At 40.7% G+C, this 9,659-nt stretch overlaps 1 pseudogene; it reads left to right on the top strand.

Annotated features, from left to right (window-relative positions):
* Positions 1 to 1,752: 1,752 nt before the first annotated feature.
* LOC146626379 (uncharacterized) lies at positions 1,753 to 9,363 on the top strand (annotated as a pseudogene).
* Positions 9,364 to 9,659: the final 296 nt, after the last annotated feature.

Here is a 9,659-nt window from a genome sequence, read left to right as displayed (position 1 = left end):
TTTCTGGCAGATGTTGAAGGACCTCAGTCGCCTCAAAAAATAGAGACGACTCTGGCCCTTCCTGTAAAGTGCTGTGGTGTTTTTAGCCCAGTCCAGTTTATTGTCAATGTGTACTCCAAGGTATTTATAGTCCTCCACAATGTCAACACTGACCCCCTGGATTGAAACAGGGGTCAAGTGTTTCCTGGTCTTCCTGAAGTCCACGATCAGTTCCTTGGTCTTTGAGCTGCAGATGATTCTGCTCACACCACGTGACAAAGGAGTCGACCACAGCCCGGTACTCTGTCTCATCATCCCTGCTGATGCATCCAACCACCGCAGAGTCATCAGAAAACTTCTGAAGATGGCAGGTCTCTGTGCAGTGGCTGAAGTCTGTGGTGTAGAGGGTGAAGAGGAAGGGGGAGAGGACAGTCCCCTGTGGTGCCCCACAGCACAGCACGTTTCCTACTTGTAATTACTGCTACTTGTACATATACCTAAAAGGTTATGCAAATATGTACTCATAACTTGTTTTTCAAAATATTAATAAAAGGGGTGTGTCTCCAAACAGCCATCTCTTTCCTGACAATTCGCTTTGTGCATATTCTCTTACATATAAGTCAATATTGAAACACCTGCGGCTTTTGGTCAGGTGCGGCTAATGTATGTACAAAACAGGATTTTCCCCTGATTTTAGCTTGTGCGGCTAATATTCAGGTGCGCTTTGTAGTCCGGGAAATACGGTATATGTTTTTGTCAATGTACCATAATAACAGAAGCGAAACGCAATATTGTGTCAGGACAATTCACTATTTATGCACAATAAACAAAGGAGCATAGCGCGACAATTTCTGTTCAGCACCAGACTTGCTTGTAACCTATATCACCAATTATGTTATGAAAATGACGCATTAACTACAACAGAAGACTGACCTTTGTGAAAATGCTTGGAGCAGACTAACCTGTGAGCTGGAGTGTTCTGGGACGTTATATTTGGTCTTTGAATGGCTGCAATCCAGGCCATCCCTCGCGTCTTTGTTACTTCGGAAACATGGCTCGAACAATTTCTCTTCAACGACGTAATCCGATAACAACCGATCTCTTTACCCGTCGGCTTCCCTGCGACCGGCTATTGCAGTTAATAATACAACAGCTTCTTGACATTTTTTGTGTGTCTTTTTATCGCTGTGTAACTGATTTCAATTGAAAGTCTGTGTGCGCTAGTACCTCTTGCCACGAGTTCCCAGAATCCTTTGCGGTTTTACCCCTGAATGACGTCACATTTTCAATCTCTATATAATATGTATGTTAAATTTTATATTTGGGGTGAAATATCAAGTCTTTTCAAGTAAACCGGTTCAAGTCCAATTCAAGTCCCAAGTCATTGGTGTAAAAGTCCAAGTCAAGTCACAAGTCTTAGAACATTTTTTTCAAGTCAAGTCTAAAGTCATAAAATTTATGACTCGAGTCCGACTCGAGTCCAAGTCATGTGACTCGAGTCCACACCTCTGCCGTGAATGGTATAATATCAAACTGGGGAACCTGATCATAAATGCAAAAATGTTTCTCCATTGAGCTACAAGTGATCAAAGAAAACATGATCTGAGTGCTTCAAAGTGTTGCTTCTTGGATATAAATGAGACAGACGCCAGTCAAATTTAACAGGGGTGCTGGCTGAAAATGAAATCCTACCTACAGAAAGTGTGTAAATCTTTAATAATATTTATTTGCTTGGGTATTTTAGGAATGTTTTTCTAAACATGGAGATAAAAGATGGAAGAAACCGATCTGAATTTCCCGTCTCCTGCCTCCGATGATCACTGTGACCTCAGAGGGCAACTGGTCTGCGAAGCTGGAACTGGAGTGAGGGAGAGAGGAGTCATCATCCAGCTTGAAAGAAAACATCCGGGTAAAGTGATGTGGATCAGTGGATAAACGCGTCTCTACTTTTCTTTTGGCCTCATTTGTTACTAACAAAAGGTCTCCAAGCTCAGTTTACATTCAGTATGTGCTTTGACTGCAATAAAAAAATTTTTTAAAAAAAACCCCACAAACTTTTAAATATTGAAGGGGTTCAGGTAGAGCTGGCTTATGAATTACTAAGAGCGCTTACCATACTGTACCTGTAAAACATGTTTTTGTATGAGACCGATTTGTAACAGAGGCCTTAGTCTCAGTAAGCCTGAAGTCCTTTCCTGATTTATTTTGCAATCTCTGCTCTTTCATTGATGCTTCCCTTTGTCCCCTCCCACATCACCTTGTTACATTTTTCAGTGTCCAGTTTTTTTTTGTTTTTTTTTTTTACTTCTGTTTGAATTCATTGTGTGCTTGAGCCTGCAGACTGTTTGACAAATAGAGCTGGGCGATATGAGATTTGTTCATATCACGATATATCGTTATCGCCTGAAATGAAAAAAAAAAAAAATAAGCCAAATAACTATATTTGTAAGATTTAAATGTGCCGTTGCTCACAAGTAAAATGTGAAATAATCAGCAGCTTGTTTTTATTTAAATATTTATTTCCCATAATAAGTTCAACAGGGTAGATGTACTTAAGGAACATGAGACTTTTTCAGATAAATAAAGGCAAATATTGCAAACTACACAAAAGGCAGCCGCTAAAGCGTTTAAGTTTCAAAATAGAACAAACGAAACAGACTAAATTGTCAATTCCACTTGGAAACAAAATATTAATTCTAAAAATAAATCTTAGTTTGTTTTACAGAAGAACAGACAAAACTGACTAACTTTTGTCAATATCAAATAAACTGAGAACTAAAAGGAAATTCTCAATCTCTCCTTGTTGTATAGCTGAGCTTTTCAAACAGTTTTAACAGTTACTTTAGTCTGACAAAAGCCGAATGACGAATTAGCGCTTCCAGTCAGAGACTGAGGCTACGTCCACACGTACACGGGTATTTTTGAAAAAGGAGATTTTCCGTTTTCGTTTTAAAAAAAATAATCCCGTCCACACATAAAGGCAGAAATGAAGGAAAACGCTGCTATGAACATGCCAAAGCAGCAGGTGGCGCTACATTCCTAACCGTGCAGAAATGTTGGCCAATCAGAAGTCTAGAAGCCTCGGTGGGAAAAAGTAAACAAAGCTGGGGCATAGAAGCAGAACCGAGTCGTATGTGTGGACGGACAGTAACTGTGTGTATATGTAAGCATTTAAACACTGCAGAGAGTAGAATTAACAGTAACAGTATTGTAGAAATTCATTTCACCGAAACAATAACGTGGCGCACAGTGTGACGCATGCACCAGTTTATTGTATTTCCAGACTTGCTTTCGGCACAATTTACAGTGCACGCTACTCTGTTTTTTGTCAGACTTGAAATAGCCGAAATACCTTCACACTACGGAACTTCTATGGCTCTTCCGTTCGCCAATCTCTCCGGCATTGGAACCATCATCTGTTTTCTCTTCGGTCACGCTCGGTTGATTTTTCTAGTCGGCACACTCATTTCCTCCATTACGCGCTCTCTCCATTACCCGCTGGCTGCTTCCCAAACAAACACGTGCGACTTGGCACTTGTGCTGTAGGTAACAAGTCACGCGACGTGACGCTGCGGCTGTGATTGGTTCGGCTCTGCGCTACTTAATTTGGATTGGCTGACCTTTTTCCCCCCCCCAGAGGACAAGAGCAGCGAGGTCTATCGCAATAGCTTAATTTCTCTATCGAGTAAAAGTTATATCGCGATACATATCGTTATATCGCCCAGCTCTATTGACAAAAAAAAATAATCCAACTAGAGCCCTTAGATCTGCAGATTAGTTTCTTCTGACTATCCCCAGAACTAGACGGGAAAACAGAGGTGACTGAGCTTTTGTGATCGCTGCACCCAAACTCTGGAACACTCTGCCCCTTCACATTAGGTCTTCGCCAACAATCGACATTTTTAAAACCTGCTTGAAAACACATTTGCACTCTCTAGACTAGTCCATCCATCCATCTTCTTCCACTTTACCCAGGTCCGGGTCGCGGGGGCAGCAGCCTATGCAGAGAAGCCCAGACCTCCCTCTCCCCAGCCACCTCCTCCAGCTTATCCGGGGCTGAGCTTCTCACCCCATCTTTAAGGGAGAGGCCAGCCACCTTTCGGAGGAAGCTCATTTCCGCGATCTCGTTCTTTCGGTCACTACCCACAGCTCGTGGCCATAGGGGAGGGTAGGGACGTAGATCGACCGATAAATTGAGAGCTTCGCTTTTACACTCAGCTCCCTCTTCACCATGATGGACCGGTGCAGCATCCGCATCACGACAGACTAGTCTGTTATAATAATTACTATGCATGTTTACCATTTTATCTCTACTATGTGCAGCACTTTGGCTCAACCCGTGTTGTTTTTAAATGTGCTTATAAATAAATTTTGATTTGATACTGTAATGAGTACAGTTTATAAGTACAGTGCAAGTGTCCATGAGTGTTAACAGCACAGCTAACCTTCATTCAGGGTGGAGGTAGGGCATGCTTGACAGCCTGTGGGTAGCAGCTCCTATTGAGTCTGATTATCTTTGACCTGGTGGACCAGAGGGAGGGGGAAACGTGAGTGTCCAGGGTGTGAGGGGTCCTTGATGATACTGGCTTTCCGCTGAAGTCTGCCAGTATAAATGTCTCGGGGGGGGGGGGGTTAGTGAAGTGCCAATTGCCCGCTCTGGCACCCTCACCACCCACTACAGTTTCCTGTGTCCTCCACAGTACAGCAGTTGAACCAGAGTGTGCAGCAGTAGGTCAGAAGAACATATGAGACACTTTGACTGTTCAGTGCAGTGTGGAGCCTAACAAAAATCTGTTTTGTGTCCCAGCTGATCAGCAGGAGGAGAGAAGTCTGACGGAGCAGCAGAGGAACATTTTCAGCCGTTTGCACTCAGCTACTACAGAGAAAACGATGAGCTCAACACAGAAGGTGAGGAAAAAATGCTACCGTTTCACCAAATGGATTTCAATTAATACATATATGTACACATACACCCACATACGACTGTGTTGAAAGGCTTTGAGTAATGAACCCTTTTTCAATAACAATAATTGTCAAGTTAGAGGTCAAGGTCTGGGCCTCTTTGCTTAGGCTGCTGCCCCCGCGACCCGGCCCCGGACAAAGCGGATGAAAATGGATGGAATAATTGTCAAGTGTTCTGTCTCTGAGGTGCCCACACTTGGAAAAAGACCAGACTTTGAATTTTGCTCAATTCATTTTGACCAGCTAGTTAGATAGCTGATAGGTAGATGGATAGATATGTAGATAAGTGAAAAACCTTTCAACACAAAAAATAAAGAACATTTCATTAATCATTCAGATAAATTAAATGCATTATACAGAAGACAAATGAAATAACAAAAATATATACACTTCAGTAAAGCCACTTAACATAGCTAAAGCTAAATACTTTTGTCTAAACTATCATTTAACCCAGTTTAAGTTAGTTTTACATTCATTGGTTTTTAAATCACAGAGCTGAGTAATTACAAAAAAATGAAGATGAAATAAACTGTGGTTCTTAAGTACACAAAATGTGTCTACCTTGCATTTTTTACACTTTTATAACAATTACATTTTTAAAGTATACATTTTAGAGTTTGCAAATATTTTAAATAGAGACTTTAACCAAGGATTTTCTTTTACAAAGAATTATTTTCCTTAAATTAAACCAAACATATTTACACGAGTTTTAAGATTTAACCAAGGATTTGGGGGTAACTATTTTTAGTATTAATTAACATAAATGTGGGAAACACTACCTACATAAACAATTTATTCAAACTTAAACATTCATTTTAATATCAATATAATTTTTTTTAAACTTAAATGCAGTAACTATTTCCCAAAGCATAAATACATTTCCACAATTGAGCTTCCATAGTTCCCCAACATATAAGCAGCAAATATGAGTCCAAGAGCTTACCGATAGCCCGTCTAGCTCAAAGCCTTCCTCACAGTGGAAAGTGGATTGTGCTTCGTTTGCTGTCCTCTCAGTATGTCGCACCCAGGTCAAATGACTGCTGCATGCATTTTAAGGTCTACTAGGCACGCCCGCCCTTGATTGCTCTAATTCAGCTCACCTGGCGGAGCGGCGCGCACCAGGCCGCGCTTAGCTGTAGATTGCACAAGGTCTAATCAGCGGCCACGCGCAAGCAGCAGCACAGAGCAGGTAGTGGGCAGGAGGAGGAAGAGAAGAGTAACAGCCACACCTACTAGGTCAGCGCGACAATAATAATAATAATAATAATAATTCTTTATTTAAAAGGAACAGTGCAGTTTAACACAGTCCAAGTATGAAACATAAAACTGATGTACTGCACATGAGTTTATAGCTGTTGCTAATTTCCAACCATTGTCCCTTGTTGGGCTTACATTGCTTATAATACAAGCTTCAGTGTTTCAGAAAGCTTCATTTGGCCATCACTGATATCAATAAAATCTGTAAACTCTCTCCATACTCTTTTACGTCCATGCTACAGAGGTAGCCCCTCGTTTAGGAATAAGGTCCTCGATTTGTTTTGACTGGTCCTTTTGTTTGAAGCTACCTTTTCTCCCTGTGAAATACAGCAGCTGGACCTTTAGCTAGCAACACACTGTTAGACAAACTGCATACAAACATTTGGTGCGTTTCAAATTTTTGTTGAGCTGATAAAAATGCTGCATTTGAAATTAGCTGCCACTTAAAAACTATTACTCCACGTATGCTCGCTCATCTTGTGTGTGGCTAGATGCTGAAGTACTGTGACAGCAACGTATGAGCGCTGCAGTCACTCCAGCGTTGTGCCAAAATAAAAAACACTGGCCCACTTTGACCCCTGACTATGGCCCACAGTTTTCTTTCTTTCATTTTCATGTGTCACACTCTGGTGATTAATACACCATCTGGATTGCCGTTCATGTGTTACTGTTTAAGCTGTGATGAACTAACTCCTCTCAAAGGCCTTAAACCAAAAGTAACACATCTGTTTGGAAATGTAAGGAGTATAAAGTACAGATTATTATTTTTAATGTAGGGAGTAAATGTTAAAAAACAACAACCTTAGTTTACAAACAGACTCTTCACTGAACCAAGCTTGCAACTATTACACTGGATTTAAATTATATGAAACAGGGGAAAGAAATATAAGAAAGTATAGACCTGGTAAACATGTATTACTATTCTGAGTGTGTTAGCATGCTAGCATTAATATTTGTGTAAAGCAGGGTGGATGGGCATGATTTTAGTGTGTTTGAACAGTCATTCATTATTTTTAACACCAGGTTGGATGTAATGTGTTACTGTTACCAGTAGGTGGTGATAAGAGACCTTTAGGTGTTTGGTGCCACACTCCACCTTCAGGTTTAAAATTAGTGTTAATGGAGGGACTTTGAAGGTTCAGTTTGTTCAGCGACTGCATTTCACTCATTTCCTGTGTTTGTATCTCTGTCGCTGCAGGACCAACATGGACCGAGAAGTCAGCGCTCTCAGGAGGCCGACAAACCTCACAGAAGAAAGAGAGAGAAAAACTACAGCTGTGACGAGTGTGGGAAGGATTTTTCTCGCAAAGCTTCACTAACAATGCATCAAGTCATCCACACTGGAGAGAGACCGTTCAGCTGTGACTTGTGTGGAAAGTCTTTTCCCTGGGATAGTTGCCTAAGAAAACACCAACTCGTCCACAGTGGAGTGAAAGCGTACAGCTGTGATCAGTGTGACAGAGCTTTTGATCGCAGTTGCAGCTTACAGAGGCAACTCTGGAACTAAGACATATAGCTGTGACATTTGTGGAAAAACTTGGCGAGACAGCCGAAATAGACACCTACGCATTCACACCAGACATGTTGTGTACTGGTGTGATCAGTGTGGCAAACAGTTTATAACAGATGTACAGTTACAAAGCCACATGTTTACCCATGCTGAGGAGAAACCTTATAAATGTGACCTGTGTGAGAAGACTTTTAAAGCTCCACGTTACCTGAGACGACACCAACAGATCCACACCAGAAAGAGACTCTACAAGTGCAGTTACTGTGACGTATGTATGTTTATTTTTATCTTATAATTTTAGCCTGACTGTTTGGGAAAACTCAGCTCATTAAATTGTGTTAACATGTTGGAAATTCTACTGGACGGAAAAGCAGCTCTGAGTGATTATTCAGATTTTAATTTCATTTATGGTTTTTGCTTACACAGTCATGAAAAACTAAAATTGCTGTAATGTAATCCTCAGGGAGTTTCGTGGTATATCATGGTTTTGTTGTTATTTCAGCATAAATGACCTTTGGTTTACAGCGGCTCATTCCTCTGTCAGGTGTACGTGGAATACAATAAAACACAAAATAAGTACAAAACCAAACCATTCAGTAATCTTCTCTTATGTTAACAAAGTTGTATCGTTACATATTGGCGTTGTAGTACTTTAGCTGTAGTATCACTGCTTCCTTGTAGCTCAAGTACTTTTAGACATCAGTGTTAAAATACTCATTTAATATTATCATTGCAGTGTCATGGGGGTAGTAGTGTTTTTTCTTGTGTCCCAATCAGCTGAGTACCGTAACTGCACAGTTGCAGTGTTTCTAATGCAGTATTAAATTAATATTATTGGAGTGTTACATTAGTAGTTTAGCACTGTGTTGGTACCCTGAAAATATTAGCATGGTGTAACATTAAATAAGTATTACTGTAGTATTATGGTGGTAGTATTGTAGTTATCGTATCCCTGTGAACTGAGAAAGTAATTGGAGTAAAAAGTAATTGGACGTTGGCAGAGATGCTCTTTATTTCAGGCGACGTTCACGATACAAATGTTGAAGGACTGACTTCCACTGTCTTTGTGTCTTTGTTTAGAAGCAGAGTGGTGCAGATGGGTCCAGTTCTCAACCCTGTCATCGCTGTGGTGGTGGGAAAACTTTTGTTGTGACCTTTGTGGAAAATCTTTCAGTCATGCAAAGAGCCTAAAAATACATCAACGTAGACACACTGGAGACAAACTGAAATACTGCAAAGAATGTAGGAGAAGCTTCCCCAGATCACATGAGTTAAAACACCATGAAGTCATTCACAGTGGGGTTAAAAAGCACCTCTGTGATCAGTGTGGGTCATCGTTCACCACTGCAGGTGAGCTTAAAACACAAACGAGTCCACACAGGAGAGAAACCATACAAGTGCACACACGGTCACACTCACACAGCTGTGACCGGTGTGACAAGACTTTCAGGAATCTCAGTTCATACTCCGAACACAAACGATCCCACACTGCAGATAAACTGTTTCACTGCTACAAATGTGCAAAAACGTTCACTTCACTATCTGTTCTGTGCAAACATCAGCGTGATCACGGTGAATCTGGTGTCAGGGTCAGACTTAAAACTGTTGAGATCAGGCTCCACAGAGTTCAGCTGGAACCTCACGTAAAGAACTGATGAGGCTGCTGTAAATATAAATGTTCCTGCAGTTACATCTTAAGCTTTCTAAACTCTTCTACTTTAGTGCTCTTATCGAGTGGTTAGCTTTTTTTTTTTTTTGTTGGAAGAAGAAAGCTTGTTATGTAATCAAGTTTTTATTGAATGCATTTTGATCCATGTGTTCTGTAGGTGTTCTTTGTTCAGGCTGTCTGTGTTATGAAACTTTGCAACGGTTAAATAAAAAATGAAAATGTTAAATAAAGAAATGGTTTAATGACAGCTTGAGCCATGATGTCATTTCCTGTATTTCAGAG

The sequence above is a fragment of the Diplotaxodon limnothrissa genome, linkage group LG8, assembly GCF_057381915.1.
Source record: "Diplotaxodon limnothrissa isolate DT_005_m linkage group LG8, D_limnothrissa_male_GT1.1, whole genome shotgun sequence".
NCBI lineage: Eukaryota > Metazoa > Chordata > Actinopteri > Cichliformes > Cichlidae > Diplotaxodon > Diplotaxodon limnothrissa.
The sequence above is the reverse complement of the archived record's forward strand: the minus strand, read 5'-3'. Positions and strand labels throughout refer to the sequence as shown.